This window comes from Canis aureus, chromosome 4 (genome assembly GCF_053574225.1).
Source record: "Canis aureus isolate CA01 chromosome 4, VMU_Caureus_v.1.0, whole genome shotgun sequence".
Classification (NCBI taxonomy): Eukaryota; Metazoa; Chordata; class Mammalia; order Carnivora; family Canidae; genus Canis; species Canis aureus.
The window spans coordinates 62,655,311-62,676,085 of record NC_135614.1 but is presented as its reverse complement, the minus strand read 5'-3'; positions in this window follow the sequence as shown (position 1 = coordinate 62,676,085).

Sequence of the window (20,775 nt, the reverse complement as noted above, 5' to 3'; positions counted from 1 at the left end):
ACTTCCCCCACCCCCAAAATGGAAGTTAAATGTGTAAAGTGGTGGATGGCTTAGAGATTGTGTAGCATCTCACAATGTACACATATATCAGGTCATTGGGGTGCAATTTTATTTGTCCATTACACCTCAGTAAAGCTGGAAAACATGCTATGGGTGTGTACTTGGCCTCAAAAACAGAATAACTTAATCAGATTCTATTTTCAGTTGTTTAGAGGATGGAGTGGGTGGAGGAAGATGAAATGAAACTTTGCTTCTAGCAACCCCCATAGTCACATAGAGATTTTAATGAAAGCAACCTGATCAGACAATGGCTCTCCTCTACCCCAGGGGTCACCACCGCCAAGCCTCTCCACAAGATGACTGGTAGCTTGTCTGCTGTGGGCCTCTTTTAGAGCTATTCTTATAATTTCTTTTTTTTTTTTATTTTTTTTATTTTTTTTTTATTGGTGTTCAATTTACTAACATACAGAATAACACCCAGTGCCCGTCACCCATTCACTCCCACCCCCCGCCCTCCTCCCCTTCTACCACCCCTAGTTCGTTTCCCAGAGTTAGCAGTCTTTACGTTCTGTCTCCCTTTCTGATATTTCCCACACATTTCTTCTCCCTTCCCTTATTTTCCCTTTCACTATTATTTATATTCCCCAAATGAATGAGAACATATATGTTTGTCCTTCTCCGACTGACTTACTTCACTCAGCATAATACCCTCTAACCAGCTGTAGATACTACTGACGTTAGAGAGGCTCACTCATTAAGAGAAGAAGCCTGGATTCTTAAGAAGACTAGAAATGCAAATACTTTGACTCAACTCTGTGTTCTCAGCTGTGATTAGGCATGGCACTAGCTTCCACTTCTAAGAATCAGGACTTTGTTGTTTTTCTGAAGTCACTGTCAAATATGAGAAATGAGTTTGATAGGATACGTACTAAATCATGATGCATCTTGTAGAGTGACTTCCAAGAAATTTCCTGAACATTATCCAGATTGGCAGAAAGAGTAGAGGATATTTCCTGTCACTTAGATAAAGTTCTTACAATTAGAGCATCCCTGAAGAAGAAATGTTTAAACCCCAAAAAGGCTGAGTTTAAATCAGTGAGCATTCAGTGTCACAGGCTGGGTCTCCTGGGTAGCAGACTCGTACACAGATTAGTGTGTAGCAGGTTTCTGAAGAAATGCTCCTGGGATTGACATCTGCAGAAGAAAACAGGATTGGGAACAGGGAGCAGTTGAACTTCGATGCTGGATTGGATATTTTGGTAGAAGACACAGTCATCCCTGTAGTAAATTCTGAAGATGGGATCACATTCAGAGGGACCTCACTGTAGGAGAGGAAGGAACATACCCTCTGACCCTGTTGATTAGTCATTGGATATGGGCTTCCCAGGAAGGAGATGAGGCCTTTGGTGTGTGTGTGTGTGGGTGGGTGGGGGTCTCTTCAAATCAGGCAATCCCAATGGGGGCAGACAGCCAAAGGCAGTTTGTCTGAAGCACTCCCTGTAGGAATAAGTCTTTTTTTTTTTTTTTTTTTAAGATTTTATTTATTTACTCATGAGAGACACACAGAGAGAGGCAGAGACATAGGCAGAAGGAGAAGCAGGCTGCCTACAGGGAGCCTGATGCGGGACTCCATCCCAGGACTAAGGCAAATGCTCACCCAATGAACCACCCATGCGTCCCTAATCTTTTGTTCTTGAAGAGAGATCTGAGAAGTGTATCACAGTGTCTATCCCTTTGAGTGATGTGGAAGTGAAGGAGTTAAGATAAACAATTGTAGCTATGAAATCTGGTAGGATTTTTTATTTCTCATTTTTGTAGCAAATACAGGAAGAAGAATGCACTCAGATAAGTCCCCCCCCCCCTTCATATCTGGCAAGATATTTTTTCACAAAGAACAATCTATTGCTTATTTAGCACTGCTAGTGGATATTCTTGGTTTACCTGAACTGTGATCATAAAAGTATAAGTATTCTTATCCAAATCCACTTAAAAAAAGGGAGTGGGGGATAGATTCCTGTTTGTAGAGGACAACTTAGGATCCAAGCAGAGGCAAGGAGGGCCTCATCTTCCCAGGTCATGTCCTGCTTTTTTACTTGGACCTTTACTTGGGCTCTCCAGGCTCTTAGGTGGAGCAATTTCTGCATTTCTCATTCTGAAAGTAAAGTGTTGCCAGAGTATGTTTGGAGGTGCTTGAAGATATTTTGTTTGTTTGTTTTTATAAAAGGTTTGGCAGTTGCTCTTGCACTTGTGGTAGTTCCGCATTCTCTGGAGATTTATGTTTATTTTTTCTAAACAGAAGAAACACAGATATTTTATAGTATGCATTTTAGAATTCTAATATTTGAAGTCTTTGTGGTCTGATTCTATTGTCTGTTATTTCTGCTTGTTCTCACTCAGGTTGCTTTGTTTATACGACTAATTGTATTTGATGGTGCATTGGTCATTGTACTTGAAAAGTAATTTAGGAATGACTGATGTCTGAGATGATGGAACTTTTCTCTGGGGAATGTTTTTTAAAATTTATTCCTGGAACATTATACGTAAGGGACCTGCTTAGTCCAAGTTCAACACTTGTGTTTCCTTGGACCAACCAGGTGATGCAAACCCGGACTGCGAATCTACACGAGGGCTGGCTTACTTTTGGTTTTCCATTTGCCTAAGGGTATATAGGGCCTTTGGATCCCACTGTAATATATTTACAGAAGAAATGGGACTCCCTACCATAGGTGGGCTCCAGGCTTTGACCTCTTCCTTCTGCTTCCTTTTTGCCAAAATAGCACCTTGTTTTGGCATGTTTCTTCAGGTTGGTAATTACCGTTTGGGTCCAACTAGGTTCATGTGCTCATTTTACCTTCCTGGGATTTTGCCTTTTAGAGTTTAACAGATTAAGCTCTCACTATCTTGTTAGCTCCCAGATATTTTAATTAAAATAAAGTAAAAAAATAATCTCACTCAGGTTTTTTTTTTTTTAATTATTCTTATTGGAAGGGAAGAAACCTCTGGTTCTTCTTATCTATGGCCAAACCCTGTGGTATTCTTTATGAGAATTGAAGAGAGACCAGGAGGCATTTCATTCAGTATCTCAAACTTACAAGCGTATTTTGTTAGGTAAAGTTAGTCAAATAGAGTCATGTATTACCTCTACATGCTTCTAAGAACTTACATGAAATTTAAAACTCTTAATAAGCATGGATCTGATTTTCTGTCTAGAATGTAACCGCATAAATATAAGATTTTGTATCAAATTATTATAATTTCTCTAAAACTAACAGGCTATGAGACCCAAACCTTTTAAAATAAAGCTGTAGACATGCCCACATCAGCAATGACATTTTCATCTGTATGTTCATTTTAATTTATGGAGTGTGGATTCCCTTTTGATGGCTTAATTGGGGATGAGAACATTTTAAAAAGAAGTGCTTTTTTTCCAATACAGAAGGAGAGTTATTTTCAGTGATAAGGAGAAAATTCAGGTCCTCCTTATAATTTTGGAGCTAGCACCTAATAATTACATGAGAAAAGTCTCTCACAGAGAACAATGTAATCTAAACCATCCAGTTTAGGGTAATTTTCCTTATTTAAAAAGTGCCAAACACAATTAATGTTGAATAATTTTCGAGAGAATAATGAACTTTCATTTCTCCCATTCAAGATGACTCCAACCTGGACAGACAAGTTTCTGCTTTCGGGAACCAGTCACCCACAAATGAACCCTTATGACATAAATGAAACCTGAGACTCTTTAAGTACCAGATTTATTTCCATGAGGTCAATTTAAACCAAAAAAATTTTGTTCTCTCAAAGAAATTATCCTGTCGTCCTTGCAATGCTGTGGTTTATAATAGAGTTATTATTAGCTTTGACCACAATTATGCCACTGTTACAGCTTCCCCACCTGCCCAGACCAAGAATGATCTCCCCATCTCTGGAATGCTGGCTGCACTTACGCTTCATACCACTCAACTGGCACTTAGCATTGCATAATGTTCCTTAGCCTTTTATGTGCATGTATATCTGCTTAGGGAGATCGAACTCTTGAAGGACAAGGACCCTGGCATGCCATGCTCTGTTACATGTCTCTGAAGTGCCCATCCAGTTCCAGTACCTCCTCACAGTATATGTCTATTTATTGTGGGTGGTGAGATGATTCCTGTTCAATTTGAGTGAGAAACATATCTTATTTATTGTTTCCTCAACTCCTAACACATTGCCTGGTCCACTCAAGAAAAGTTTACTGAAGGAATGAACAAATGAATGAAAAAATGAATCAGTAGATGAAAACCTGGTTAGAAACATAACACACAGAGAGTGGAGAGCGTCACGATCAGATTATTCTTCAGGCTTCCTTCCTAAAAATGCAAAAGTTACCATACTTTCTTCTTTTTCTTTCAGTCGACCATGAAAGGATAGACAGACTATGACTTAATCACTTTAACCGAGTACCATTAAACCGCACACCCCTTTCACTTGACTCAGGAATACAGGATATAAATAAAGATTAAATGCCCTCCCCAGTGCCATATGCATTGTTTTGTGAACAAACTGAGAAGTCCAGCATCTGTGACAATGAGTTCCTGATCATCTAGTCTACTTTAGAGGGAAGAAGTGACCCATTCCCTGGGATTCAGAGAATATAGAACATTGGGACTCTCGATTTGACCATAATAAGATGGTCAGATATAAGATGATATAAAGAAACATCTATCTTCCCAATAGATGTATTATTCTGAGTTCCTGCTAGCTCAAAGATTCAACGCATTATGGTAGGAAATTTAGATTTTAGAATTTGATGAACTGAGTGTCAAATTCTAGCTTCATTTTTCACAAGTTGCACTGACTTTGAGCAAGTCATGTAGACTTGTCTGACACCCCTGCTGAGCTCAAACAGCGTGATTTGGAATAGTCAAAGCTCATGTTTTCTTATGGCCTCTCTTATCAAAACTTTTGCCAATTAAGGCATGTTTCTCCTTTTCAATGCTTTCATAGTACCAGGCTACCAACTTGCCTTGGGACTGAGTTCCCTTTATTCCAAAATTCAATTCCTAAGGTAAAAATGGAGTGGGCATATTTGCCACCATCAACCTTATAAACCCGCATGGTAAAAATTATGTCAACCAGCACCGGTATTTTAACTATAGGCACTTATTTGATTGTTTTCAGTATTTTTAGAAATAGGATGGATTTAATCTTATTATTATATTCTCAAAATCCCCATTAAACACATTTCCCTGGCACAAACCTACTAATCTCAACTTGCTAACTCCCTAAAAAGCCCTTTGCCCTCGGGATTCTCATGACGTTATCACTACTGAGGACATGTGGATAGTAAACATTCACATTAAATGTCAGTTTGTAGAAGTGAAGCTGTGGATTCAGGCCATATGAGCCGAGAAACACCTGGGCACCATGTGGAGTGCCAGTAAGGTGAAGTAACTGCTCTCGTGCATATCTCTTTAGAGCACTCCTCACAGTGAACATGATGCTTGGTTGAGCTGTCTGGCTGCATGCTCCTTGAAAATAGATACTCTGGTGGCTCAGTTTGTTAAGCATCTGCCTTTGGCTCAGATCATGATCCTGAAGCCTGGGGATCAAACCCCAAGTCGGGCTCTGTGCTTAATGGGGAGCCTCCTTCACCCTTTCTCTCTGCCCTTTACCACTCTCTGCTCATGCTAGTATTCTCTGTCACTCTCTCTCAAATAAATAAATAAATAAAATCTTAAAAGAAAAATGATACTTTTCTCTCTGTTTTACTTTCATTGTCTCCTATTGTTATCAAAGGAGCACTGACTTCTGAACAAACTGGGCCAGAAATCCTATATCCTAATGAGTGTGATTTTTTGTTTGTTTGTTTGTTTTTGTTTGTTTGTTTTTTAATATGATCCCCTTTGAAGGCAATGCAGTTGTTCCAGCAATGCTGACATTGCTAAAAGCTCTTTGTAGCAACTTTATTGTGAAGTCTCATTGGTAGGAAATATTTGTCTTTTGAGGACAGATTTTTAGGTTTATTTTATTTTATTTTTTTATTTGATGGCCACCAAGTCTAGGGAAGAAGTCATGCAGCTGATAGGAGTTTGAGTAAAAAAAAAAAAAAAATACTGTGTTTGTAACGTGATTGGGTTGATTTTGCTGTGTAGCTAAGCTATCATTAGAAGCTCAGTTGCAGAGGACAAAATCCAATTAGTTCAAGCAAGAAGTCATTCAGTATGGGCGTATGAAATGGAAGTTGGAGAACAAATTTTAGGTTGTGCTTTCAAGGTGATTCCTAAAACCCTACCCCGGAATAAGGCTTCTCAGAGAGCATGTATCTACTTTTGTTAAGACTGGAGAAATGCTGGCTCCCACACCACATCGCCACTGCTGCCAATGATGCCACGAAGGCGCCGCCCTGACCAGGAAGCTGCCCCAGGGGCTGCAGGTGCTGGGATTTGCCACACCTGCCATCATCAACACTGGCAGAATGGCTGCCCCACGCCTTGCCTTTTGACACCAAAATACCATCTTTGCCTATGCAGAGGTATAAAAGCCAAATGTCTTCATCACTCAGCTTGCCAGAAAGGGCAGAAATGAGCCCCCCCCCCCCCACCAAACTCCTGCTGCCATCTCTCGTGTATGCACACCTAAGGCTGAGCCTATATCATATTTGAAATGAGAGAACAGAACCGTCATTTCTAGATTTAACAGAACCTATAATACACCATGGTTCTAGAACAGAGTTCCTCAAAGTGTGAACCTGTGACAATCTGCATCTCTTGGGAATTTGTGAAAATGCAGATTCCCTGTCCCCATGCCAGTGATCTGAGGTTAAGGCTCAGGAATGTGCATTGCAAGTGCACCTACCATGGTTAAGATGGCTTTTACATTTGGCAATGTGTAGTTCCAAGCGTTGTTCATCACCCATTTATGCACAGTGAGATCAATTTAGTGGGCTGTGATTAGTACTTTTAAAACAAGAAATACAGTATAATAAAAGAGAAGATAGCTGAATGTATCACACTGTAGTAAAGTATTATTTCTTTTTTTTAAAGACTTATTTATTTATTTATGAGAGAGAGAGAGAGAGAGGCAGAGACACAGGAGGAGGAAGAAGCAGGCTCCTGACGTGGGACTCGATCCCGGGACTCCAGGGTCATGCCCTTGGCCAAAGGCAGGCGCTAAACCACTGAGCCACCCAGGGATCCCTAAAGTATTATTTCATAAAGCTTTTGTTTTAGTTACGTACATACAGATATGAGCAGATCACAAAGCCAGACATATTTCCTACTATGCCTTGCAATCAACAAGTTGGAAAAATGTTTCCTAGAAGGAGATAAGACAGCTGTTGGTGCTAATCCTCCAACAGGGGGCAGGGGCAAAGTGGCTACAGCCATAAACAAACCAAAAGATGTTCAAGAAAGAAGTTTCAAAAATATCCTGTGGTGACAGACCGTTATTATGTGTGTTTAATTGCCCAAGAGGCCACCGTGAGAAATATAAGCAGAGAAGAAACAGGCACTTAGCAAACATCTCCTGTGGAGTGCGACCGTATGCCAAGTCCCTTCTGATTTCCTTGGATGAACCTCATCACCTCCAGGGTGAAGTCGATGTTATCCTCATCATCTCACAGAGAGGAAATGTGGCTCAGAAATTCAGTAGCTTCTCCAAAGGCCCATAGGCAGGAAGTGATGGGGCTAGGTGTTGGAGATACAGTAGCCTCGGAGTGAAGAAGAGAAGGCCTGCTGGAACGTTACTGACATTTATTGGGGAAAAAATTAGCACCTTTTGAGAAATGGGGTTCTTACTAATGAAGTAATAGCATCTTTCAGAGCTGCACCCAGCACCGTGCCCTGCAGAGGCACTGAATAAATATTTTACTGTTAATAATAAGTATTATTATTGTTTATAAGACTGATATTAATCATTTATGATTATAGAAGTAATATAATTTATTAGAGAAAGCTTAGAAAATAAGAAAAAAGTATAAGGAAAAGTATAAAAAAATCCCAATAATCCCACTGCTTAAAGCTAACCATTTCCACACACAAATACAAACACAGACATGAACACAGATTGCAACTTTATTTTTATATTAATATATGCATATATATATATGCATATGTATATGGAATCCTGATTTTGCTTAATGACATTTACCCATGCCACTAAATACTCATTAAAAACATCAATTTTAAACACTCTCATAGACTTTAATTTAAAAAGTGTGCTATTACTTATTTAAATGAGGTCTCACTTTTAGACATTTAAGTTATTTTGAATTTTTGCATGTTAATTAATACTAGGGTTAAAATCCTGAGTCATGGGGATGCCTGGGCGTCTGCCTTCTGCTCAAGGTGTGACCCCAGGGTCCTGGGTTGGAGTCCCGCATGGGGCTCACCTCAAAGAGCCTGCTTCTCCCTCTGCCTGTCTCTGCCTCTCTGTGTCTCTCGTGAATAAATAAATAAAATCTTAAAAAAAAAATCCTGAATTAAGAATCTGGGTGTGAACTCTGATCTCCTTAAGTATGAACTGCTGGTTTAGAGTCACTGGTCCCAAGTTAAGAAACTTGTGAAGGCCACTGACACACAAGGCCGACTGCCCTGCAGAGCAAGTGTTCCTGTTTTCACATCATCTGCAGGCAAGAAGCTGCCTCTTCCCCAAGAGTAGCCTTGGTAAAATCCTACCGTGATGACAGTTTGGGATTGGCCCTCATCCACAGAATCATGAGGGTCTTTCTGGCATCCTCATAATCACGTGACCCTCGTATTTTACCCAGTTAGATTTTTTTTGGTCCCTCTGGCAGCATGATGATGGGGTTTTACTATAACAAGATATTTTTAATCTGTGCCAATTTGATAGGGGAAAAACAAGTTGTTTTATTTTGCGTTTCTTTGAATACCACTGAGGCCAAACTTTTGTTCTCAGATGTTTTGGCTGTCGTTTATTCCTCTCTCCTAAATTACTTACAGTCTCCTTTGCTCATTTTTTTCCTCATCAGAATATTCATGTTTCTCTTATGATTTTAAAGAATTCTTTAAAAAACAGTAAAAGTTAACATTAAGGAAGTACTTAAGAGTTAGGTACTCTTTTAGGAGCTTTACACATTTTTTCTTTTTTAACCCTCACACCAACCCTAGGAAGTATTATTCCACCTAATTTGCAGATGCAAAAACCAGGGCTTAGAGAGGTTATGTGACTTGCCTAAGGTCACATAGCTAGAGAATGGCAAATCTGGGATCTAATCTCAGGTCATCTCATTCCCAAAGATCATTAGCTCACCAGATTAATCATGTTGCAAATATTTTCCCCATTCCATTACCTTTTACTTTGGATTGGTTCTGTAAATTAATTTAGCATTTGTTAAATTACCTTAGCAAGGGAGTTTCTGGGTCCATCTCATGCTATTCTGGGAAGGAAGTGCATTTCTAATAAATAGAAGTGCTTTCTTTAGGAAGTCCATTGGGCTTTTGATGCTCTGCAAATTCGAGCTGGCATGGGGACCGAGTATGGGGGTTACCTACCCAATGGCAGCATCCTCTCCCATCTGGAGCCAACCTACCCCACCAGAGGCTTGAGCATTCTCAGTCCTGGGACTCAGGAGATGTACTTGTGCTCCAGCTCCTGCTGAGCATTCCCCATCCCTTATTCTCTGTGTCCTGCAGGGGTGCCCATAGACAGAATCAGCTCTCTCTGATGGAGATGTGGGATGAGCTCAACTGAAGAGTCAAGGGACTATTTCTAAACTCCAGATCCACAGTCTTTTATACAATATCCTTGAAGTTGAATGTACTTTGGGATTGAGAGTAGTAAATTTTTCTGGGGCAAAGTGAATAAATATTCACCCAAAGTGGGGTAAAAAAGGAAGACTATGAATTTATAACAAAGTCAGATTTTTAAAAAATTTTTATTTATTCCTGAGAGGCACAGAGAGAGAGGCAGAGACATAGGCAGAGGGAGAAGCAGCTTCCTCAGGAAACCTGATGTAGGACTTGATCCCAGAACCCCAGGATCACAGCCTGAGCTGAAGGCAGACACTCAACCACTGAGCTACAGGTGCCCCAACAAGGTCAGATTTTGATGCTAAATGAGTTTGTCACAAATTGAAAGCAAATCATCTTTAGAGTTTTAGGATCTCTGAAATGTGGACAAGGGCTTTGGGACCTGTAGTTCATCAGAGGGGCCTGAGTTTAGTGTCTGTTGGGAGGTGATGTAAGAAGATCAAACAATCTACCCCCATGTAGATTATGTCCACCTCAAAATCCACTCAGTATTCTATTCCTGATATTTACAGAGGTGTCATCTCCTGTGTTCCCCTCTTCCAGGTTCGCAACTTGGGGAAAATGTATGATTGTGAGGTGCAACAGAGAGAACCCTCCCATGATCTGGTGCCTACTCCTTACTGTCTCTCTCTTGGTCTTGGTCAGTCAAGGAGGCTGGCTCATACCAGCCAATCTCTGTCATCTGGCAAGTGCTACCACTTTGCACCCTCAGGCCAGAAGTCCAAAGGAGGTGGAAAGCTTGCTGATTGAACAACAATAAAAAATAAATTAAATTAAAAAATAAATTAAAAAAAAAAAAAAGCTTGCTGATACTCAGCATCTGTTCTTCATGAGCAATGAGATAACTTAAAGTGTTCTGTAGCAAAGTCAATCTTTTACTTTTCCCTCGATACTCACTAGAAATGGAGCACTTCTTGATGCAGATTAACAAGCATTATCTGAACAGAAGAGTGCCAGGCTCATCTTCCTTAAATTCTGCCTTGATCATGCCATTTCTCTCTAACACTTTCAAAGGCTTTCCACTGCAAACTGAATAAAAATTTTCAAGATTGTTACATGCTTTCTTCTGGCCTCTTTCTCTCTCCCTCTCCCTCTCTCTTTTTAATATTTTATTTATTTATTTGACAGAGAGAGAACATAAGCAGGAGGACAGGGAGAGGGAAAGGGAGAAGCAGACTCCTCGCTGGGCGGGGAGCCCAAAGTGGGGCTCAATCCCAGACCCTAGGATCATGACCTGAGCAAAGGCAGACGCTTAACCAACTGTGCCACCCAGGTGCCCTTGGCTTCTTCTCTAGTGTCCTGGAGATGTGCAATGTTGTACCTCTGCTTCTACATTGGATTCCAGAATGCCCCAACAGGATTCAGTTCTAGTTACCTACAGCAGCAACTTATTTAATAATGAACACTTTATTGGTTTTCTTTCCTTCCCTGTCTCATTTCCCCATTCCCTTACCAAAATTCCCTGGTATTAACTTTTTGTTTTGCTTTGTTTTTGTTTTTTGTTTGTTTGTTTGTTTGTTTAGAGGGAGAAAGAGAGGGGAGCCAAGGAGAGGCAGAGGGAGAGGGAGAGAGAGAATGCTAAGCAGGCCTCATACCCAGCATGGAGCCCAATGCGGGGTTAGATTCAGAGCTCGATGCAGGGCTTGATGCATGCTTTGATCTCACAACCCTGAGATTATGAATCATAAGTCCAGATCAAGAATCCAACGCTTAACTGACTGAGCCACCCAGTAACCCTCTCCCCTCCCCCCCCCCACTACTGGAATTAAGTTCTAGATAAGCTATTTGCACTTGAGTTTTACCTGGTCTGGCTGGGGGAACCCAAAGTTACTTCCTGAATAGGCTTGTACTTTTTTATGTCTACATAAGGAAGCACAGGTTTTCAGACAGACCTGGGATTGAAACTTGGTCCTGCCATAGACTAATCTGTGACGCTGGGCATATTTACAGAAAGGAGAAAGTGGTCGTTAGTACCACATGAAGCTGATATTGACAATGGCACATAGTTGGCACTCGAGTTGAATTTTGCCTTTCTAAATTCTGGTGTCTTTATTTGAGCTATTCCTTCTGGCTGGAGTGTCCTTTTCCACCATTTTTGCCTGTAGAAACCTTGCGTTGCCTCGGCCATAAGGCCTTCTCTGGATAATGCAGCAGGGAATGAACTTCTGCTCTTCGGGGCCAGAAGTGCGGTAGTGCGTGTTATTAGGAGTGCTTACACGGCACTGATCCTAAGCTGACCTGCCTTGTGAGGATTCATCTCCCTCTTTCCTCCCATACTCATTGTAACAGAAGCTACATCTGGATCTAGGACAAGGCATTCTCTTTGCTGAGCATCTAGTAGAACTTCCCCTAGCCCTGGGGTTGGTTGGAGCCACGATGACCAGCTCACATGCTAGGCAGGAAAATCAGGATCCCATGACACCAATTATTACACCCATATAATCTTGTTTCCAGTCCTGATTATAACACCTTGTGTTTCAGTCTGTTCAGGCCTCTATAGCAAAAACCCCATAAACTGGGTGACTTGCACGCAGCACACATTTATTCCTTATAGTTCTGGAAGCTGAGAAGTCCAAGATCAAGGTGCTAGCACATTCAGTGTCCAGTGAGAATCTGCTTCTTAGATGGCTGTTTTTGTTTTTTGTTTTTTGGGTATTTTCTGTTGTAACTTCACACGGCAGAAGCGGCAAGGGAGCTCTGTTGGGTTTCCTTTGTAAGGAAACTAATCCCATAATGAAGGCTCTGCTCTCATGACCTAATCACCTCCCAGTGGTTCCACCTCCTAGTATCATCACCCTGTGGGCTTAGGTTTTGACATATGAATTTGGGGACGGGGAAGGGACACAAATATTCTGACCACAGCACCCTGGTTTTTAAAAGTTCAGAAGGGAAAATGGATTGACCTTTTATTTCCCAGGATCTTGGGGCTTAGGGCAATGAGGAGTCAATCTCAGGGCAATTTCTGCCAGTGAACTGTTGCTTCTACTCAGACAAAGCCCTTCTTTGTGTTCTCCTCTCACTCTTCCCTGTGGGACCCTCCTGGAAGGTGAATGTCCTGAATGCTTTATTCATAACCATGGTGCCACTTTGACGAGACTTCTTTGCCTGGTTGCTGCTGCTGCTGTCCTGAGGTTGTTGTGGAAGCTTCTATAGAACCCACCAGGCTCCCTGCAGATGACCACCCTTTTTATGCCATCTGCTCACCAGCCCTAGCAGAAAAAGGGGACAAAATACAATGTAAGATGACATGGTATCTTCTTTTTGTTGTTGTTGTTGTTCAGTCTTTATCCTATGGAAACTGTACATGAACATATTGTTTAAATCGTCTACAAAGCTAATTATCAAAGCCAAGAAACTTCTCCATGGCCAGGCCATTCTAGTTCTCCAGAACAATTAGGTGCAACAATTTTAACTCTTTCTTTTGATATTTAGTTTCATATCTTTGAGTAACACTCTTCTATTGTTACTTCTTCGGAATGGCTAAAACTAAAAAAGAACCAAGATTTAACTTTTTTTCATAGCATTACCTCAACTCTCTAAGCCCACTTCTTATCCTGTTATTCTCTCAATATAGTTATATCATCATGTAGAAAATATCAATAATCAGTGTTTACATGATCACAACTATGTGAATACTGGTTTTCATCAATGAACCAGTTTGTATGCTCTTACTTTTCCTGTGTTGCATGTTTATTTTTTAATTTTCCTAGAATTTAGTGATTGCCTTGTTTTATCATTTGTTTAGTTTTCTAGGTGCCAATCATTAATTCAGTTCCAACCCCCCCCCCCAATAGTTGAAATGTTCTCTCAGTATTTTCAAATATATAAGATATTCTATCAATTTCCACCTCTTGAAGACATCTTCAGATGGAACATTCTGATGTGTTCCATCCTGTCCTGGTTCTCTCTACACCAAGTACATAATTGTCATCTTGAGAATCTCTCTTTCCCATAGTCCCAGGAATTTCTCCTCTCTTTCTGAGACTTTGCATGTTTGAAAATATTTTTATTCTACCCTCACACCAAATTGAGCATTTGGCTGAATAAAGATCTCTCCCAATCTTAAAAGCATTTCTCCATTGTACTTTAACTTCCACTGAAATAATCATGGCTGAGTACTGGCATTTGTATCAGTTTCCTGGGCATAATTTCCCACAGGGCAACACAAGAAGGGGGGGGGGGCTTGCATGTGCAGTAGATTGTGTTATGGGAGAGGAACCCCAAGCTTAGCGAGCTCTAATCTTTTCTAATGCATAGGAAGTCTTTCTGACTTTTGCTCAGGAGTAAGATGGTATACTGGACAGCAAACCAACATGCCATCTGTGGGAGGGAGACATTATCTCTATCTTTCAAGGCTGTTTACCATATACACATCTTTGAAAAGAGAGCCTAGAGCAAAAGCACAAGCCTGTACTTGCGAAACATCCAGAAATGTGAGAGACTCATAAAGAATTTTCTTCCAACATTGTTTGTTCTCAATATTTTATGCTACACACTTTCCTCAAATGCCTGGTGATTCTTGGCTATCTGTTCATGTTTAGGAACTGCCTTCATGCTATAAGCTTAGCTGTCTGAGTTTTGAAAGCCAAGTGGAAGAAAGAAGGCTGTAGGGGATAGTGTGATAGGGAAGCAGGTTTTAACTTTTGGGATTCGAGCTTCTAAACTCCAATTTTACAGTAAAGTTCCTTAACTTTCACCTATGACTGCTGTCCTTTGGTCCAGAGGCCCTTTGTTTCATGCTCTGTAGGCTTCACTGTTCAATACGGTAGCCACCATTCACATGGAGCTATTGATCATATGAAATGTGGGTAGTCCAAATTAAGGTAAGCACTAAGTGTAAATACTGACTTCAAAGACTAAGTATAAAAAAAGTAAAATATCTCATTAGCAATTTTTATACTGATCGTGTATTAAAATGATAAAATTTTGAATACAATGGGTTAAATATTTTATTAAAGTTATGCTTGTCTTTTCTTTTCACTTTTTAAAAATGTGGCTACTAGAAAATTCTGAGGTTTGTGAAGTTCTCCTTCAGCGCTTTTTCATAATACCTAGTCACATATCTGTTCTACTCAGATGAAGTCAATTTTCAGAGTCTTTGGATTCTTTTCCCCAACTGCCCAGCAAGCCCTTTTTCTAGCATAGCATCTACCTCTTTGACCACCTCTGGGAGAGGTTCTTTCATTTTCAAGGATGGAAATGATTACATAGGGTCCACCCAGATCATTTAATCTTCCGCCGAGAGGTCTGTAACTTTCATCACACAAAGTCCATTTTCCAGGTAAGGGAGCATATTCACATGTTCTGGAGATTATGGTGTGGACATCCCTGGGAATCATTATTCTGCTTGCCACACTATCCTTGCATCTATTTTCTAAGCAATGAAATGGGGGCACAGAAAGGTTCAGATCCATGTTCAAGGTTGCACAACCAATGTGCATTAGAGCCGAATTTTGAACCCATGCTGCTGGGAACCAGAGCCTGTGCTACATCAGGGCTTGGATGACTGGGAGGTAAGAACAAAACAGGAAAGGACAGGAGGTTAAAAAGTGGCAGAGGCGATGTCACCTTTTGGCAGAGGCCTTAAGTATGTGAACTGCATTCCTGTCGAAGTCTTATCTCTACCATGTCCAAAGGCCTGCATAATAAGAACAGAAGAAACATCCTTTTCTTGTTTTTGTTAAGTGGTGTAAATCACACAGGGCCCGTTGATGATGACAAGTATATTGGCTCTAGGAAAACCAATCAACTGTGGGTCTGTTTGAAATTGATAAAACCTCCTGGACTCCTATTGCATTGGGGACCGAGGGATATGTCCTTTGCAGCTTTCCTGACTCATCAGTTTGATGGAGCCTTTGTTCCAGACCTGGGAAAATGAAAGGAAGGATGTTCCGGATATGATGGAAACAAAATTCAACCTGAGTCTGACTAGCCAGTTCCTCACCACCACTGACCAGCTGGATTGCTGTGAGCAAGCAGCTCCCTTTACCTCTCTGAGGCCCAGTGTTCTGTTTGGAAATGAATACTCAAAAATTTAGAAACCTTTATTTGTTTTTTTTAAAGATTTTATTTATCTATTAGAGACGGAAAGAGAGAGAGATTGAGATTGAGAGAGAGGGACAGAGACACAGGCAGAGGGAGAAGCAGGCTCCAGGCAGGGAGCCCGACATGGGACTCGATCCCTGGTCTCCAGGATCACGCCTTGGGCTCAAGGTGGTGCTAAACCGCTGAGCCACCGGGGCTGCCCCTAGAAACCTTTATGATGACAATTTTTGAAACACATATACCAATGGAAAGTGTCATATAATAAGCACGTATACACTTACATAGCTGTTAACATTTTTTTCTCTGTATTTATGTATATATGTAACGCAAATGTGTGTGTTTGCATGTGTGTACACAATTAACTTAAAAACTTCTGTTTGCTGAACCACTTAAAAGTAACAAATGTCTTGACACATCACCCCGAAATACTTTAGAGTTCATCCCTTAAGATTGAGAACATACTCCAACATAACCACACTTTGTTACCATACTTATGGAAATAACAATTCCCTTAAGATTATTAATAGCCAGGGCAGCCCCAGTGGCTCAGCAGTTTAGCACCACCTTCAGCCCAGGGTGTGATCCTGGAGACCCAGGATCGAGTCCCACGTCGGGCTCCTTGCATGGAGCCTGCTTCTCCCTCTGCCTGTGTCTCTGCCTCTCTCTCTCTCTCTGTGTGTGTCTCTCATGAATAAATAAATAAAATATTAAAAAAAAAGATTATTAATAGCCAATGCATATTCAAATTTCCCCTATTGTCCCTAAAATATCCTTGTAGCTCACTTTTTTTTTCAAATCAGAATTCAACCAAAGTTTATATTAATAGGTCTCCTTTAATCTATAACAGGCGGGACACCTGCGTGGCTCAGTGGTTGAGCATCTGCCTTCGGCTCAGGGAGTGATCCTGGGGTCCTTGGATAGAGTCCCACATCAGGCTCCCTGCAGGGAGCCTGCTTCTCCCTCTGCCTGTGTCTCTGCCTCTCTCTCTCTCTTTCTGTGTCTCTCATGAATAAATAAATAAAAGCTTAAAAAAATCTATAACAGGCTTTATTATTATTATTATTATTATTATTATTATTAATTTTCCTAGAATACACATTCTAACCACTAACAGTGTTTCACCCTAATAATGATTTTAACTTGGGAAGGAAAGAATCACCCTTAGATTATATGGGGGCTATCTTTGGGGTAAAGGGAGGATTGAGACTCAGGATTGCATAGGACCCAGTCTAGGCTTGGGGCAACCTGCCAGAGGCACTACTGGTCCAGGCCAGTCCCAGGTACCAGAAGAGGACTTGGACAAATTTAAGAAAGACACTCCAAGGCAAGATGCTCCCTGAGGTGTGGAGACTGAACAGGGGTCCTGCTTGCCCAGGTCAAGGGCAGTACTGGAGATGTGGATAGGATATTGAGAGAAATATCACTGCAGGGAGAAGTTAAAGTAGCATGTATAGTTAACTTATCCGGGGGGTTGTTTTCTCAGATAATATCCTGTCTCCAGGTGTGCTCCACTGCATCACCCCCTTCTTTCCCCTTCATTCATTCAACAAGCATTTTTTGAAAACCAAATATATGCCAAGCACTCTTTTAGGCACCATTCAAGCCAAAATACCGGTCCTCCTAAGACTCACATTTTAAGGGGGAGACAGACAACAATATATAAGCAAGTATTTGTAACACACACACATTGTAGAGTGAAAAATGGTAAGGAGGAACCAAAGTGTGATGAGAGTGAAAGATAGGAAGTGTCAAGGTTGGAGCAACGTGTTATGATTTCTGATAGTGCATTGGTTATCTATTGCTGAATAACTATCCCAAACATTAGTGGCTTAAAACAATAAACAGATATTGCCCCACAGTTTCTGTGGCTAATCTCTGTCCTCCAGCTCAGAATCTCAAGGCTATAATCAAGGTATTGGTAAGGCTGCAAACATCTCATGGCTCAAATAGGGAGGATCCACTTCCAAGATCGCACCTCTGGTTGTTAGCAAAGATTTGGTTTCTTGCAGAAAGATTTGGCTTCTTATTTGGTTTCCATAAGGCCTTAGCCCCTTCCTGGCTCATGGCCAGAGGCTTTCCCCCAATCCTTGCCACATCAACTTCTCCACTGGCAGCTTATGATATGGCAGCTGGTTTCCATCAGAGTTAGCAAAGTGAGAGAGCAGGGGAGGGCAAGCAAGAAAGCCACAGACCATTTGTGACCCAGTCTCAGAAATGACATCCCATCCCTCTTGTTGAATTCTGTTTTTTAGAAGTGAGTCATTAGGTCTGGTCCACATTTAAGAGGAGGGGATTATACAAGGGCATGCAAACCGGAGAATGGGTATCCTTGGGGACCATTGAGAAGCTGCCTAATACAGGCAGAGTAGCTGATGGAGGCCTCACTGACAAAGTGAAAATTTTTTTAAAGATTTTATTTCTTTATTCATGAGAGACACACAGAGAGAGAGAGAGAGAGGCAGAGACACAGGCAGAGGGAGAAGCAGGCTCTATGCAGGGAGCCCGATGTGTGACTCGATCCTGGGACTCTGGGATCACACCCTGAGCCGAAGACAGACGCTCAACCGCTGAGGCACCCAGGCATCCTGACAAAGTGAAATTTAAATAAAGATGTGACAAGAGAGGGAGCCATATCTAGAGGAAGAGCATTCCAGGCAGAGAGAGCAGAACATGCTGGTGACTTTCATAAGGTTTCTCCCTGTGAAAGTCATCAACTAGATGGTCTCCAAGGCTCTTCCCGACTTTAATGCATTTGGAATCAAAATGTGTTCCTCAATAAGATCTCTTTATCCAGTGAACATATACCATCTTCCATATGTTGGGCTTTGTGCCAGGCCAAGAATACCAGCAACCCTGCACTCGACAAATGAAAGGAAAGTCAATCAGGCCTGCACATAGACCCTAGAGCTTCATTTTTAAGAGGGTGGTCTGTTGGGCCACCTGGGTGGCTCAGTGGTTAAGCATCTGCCTTCTGCTCAGGTCATGATCCTGGGGTCCTGGGATCAGGATCCCTCACAGGGAGCCTGCTTCTCCCTCTGCCTTTCTCTCTCTCTGGGTCTTTCATTGATCAATAAGTAAAATATTAAAAAAAAAAGATTTTAAAAAAGGGGGAGTAATCTGTGATTTTGATGATCTCACAGTACTTTTCTTTGAACTCAAAAATATCTAGAAACAAAGATGCTCTCTATTTATCAGAGGTTGTGAACCTGGAGTCTGTGCATTGAACTCAGGGCTCAGGAACTTAGATGAGAAAAATGTACACTCTTGATGTTGACACCATTTTAGCAGCCTTGGTTTGTGTGACCAGTGAGATGTGGAAGTGATAATATGCCATTTCTGAGGTGAGCTTATAAAAGACTACAGCTTCTGCCCCAGGCTCTTACTCTTTTTCTCCATCACTCATGCTGAGGGAAGCCAGCTGCTCCTGTCTTAAGGACTCATGACAGGAACTAACTTAAGAGCCAGCCAGGAACCAAGACCTGCCAATGGCTTAGTGAGTGAGCTTAGAAGTGGGTTCTCCAGGCTTTAGAGATTGAGCCCCAGCCCATCGCTTGACTGCAGCTCATAGCTCTGAGTAGAGGCACCCAGAACTGGTTCCTGGATCCCCAACCCTCAGAAACTGAGTACGATGGTGTTTGTTACTTTGACTGCATTATGCAGCAATAGATAACTAATACCGTGGATAGGAAACACAGTAGTATCAGTAGTACCCGAGTTTTTGTCATGAATAGAAATCACAGTTACTTTTATAACATATTATTGTTATGACAGAGAGAGTCAATATGCCATCACTATTCTGAAAGTACAGAACTTGGTTTTCATATATATTTATAAAGAGAGAATATATAGAGGCATATGTATTACTTTATCAAATTAAAAATATTTTGATGATTGAATTTCAGTATAACAGATGTCCTTTATATTTCTATATATGGATCTTATTTTTTTGCACTTAAAAACATTTTTCCGAGAAGGGGTCCATAGACTTCAGCAGGTTGTCAAAGAGCACAAAAGAGGCGAAGGATCCTGGATTTGGCTTCTCCCTGCTGATGTGCAAGGAACTGAGAACACTTCCTACAGGCACAGGTAAGTTCTGCACAGCCAAGACAGCAGGATCTTCCTGGCGCTGGGCCAGCTGTCTATGTAAGGACATGGGATGGGCATGGAGGGCAGGCCAGGCTGGCCTGTGGGAGCCTTATTCTCAGGGGTGGGGGTGGGTGTGGGTGTGTGGTGGAACAGCTTGTGCAACAAGCTTGGACTCCAGGAGCACTGGGAGCTCCTCCTGCCCACAATTTGCATCAAACGCTGCCAATCTTTTCCTCCAATCTCAGAGCTACTCTTTTCTTTGGCTGCCAATCCTGAAGCATGCAGAGCACAGCAGAATGCAGTCACTGTGCTGACAGCCATGTGAACGTCAGCACAAATCACCCAGGCGCTGAGAGGCAGGAGGTCAGCTCGTCAGAGGCAGCCCAGAGGAGCGAGCTGACTGGAACTCCAGATGGAAGACCATTGCCTCTCCCCTTGATGTCAGGAGTTGTGTCTGGAAGGCACCAGCCCCTGGGGGGCAGCTTCCCGGCCCTTGTGGAGGGGTAGGGAGCACCAGAAACTCCATTTCCATCATGAGAGTTTGTCCCTGCTCTTAGAGGTATGGGGTAGTGGAGTGAAGGAAGCTGGAGAATGCTGGCCACGCTCTGCTCTCAGTCCTGTTTTATTTTATTTTATTTTATTTTATTTTATTTTATTTTATTTTATTTATTTTAGATTTATTTATTTGTTTTAGAGAGACAGCATGTGGGAGTGCAAGAGCACGGGGAGGGGCAGAGGGAGAGAATCTCAAGCAGACTCGGTGCTGAGAGTGGAGCACTTCAGGGCTCGATCCCAGGACCCTGAGATCATAACCTGAGCCAAGACCTAGAGTCAGGTTCTCAACCAACTGAGCCACTCAGGTGCCCCTCAGTTGCATTTTAGAAATGGGGAC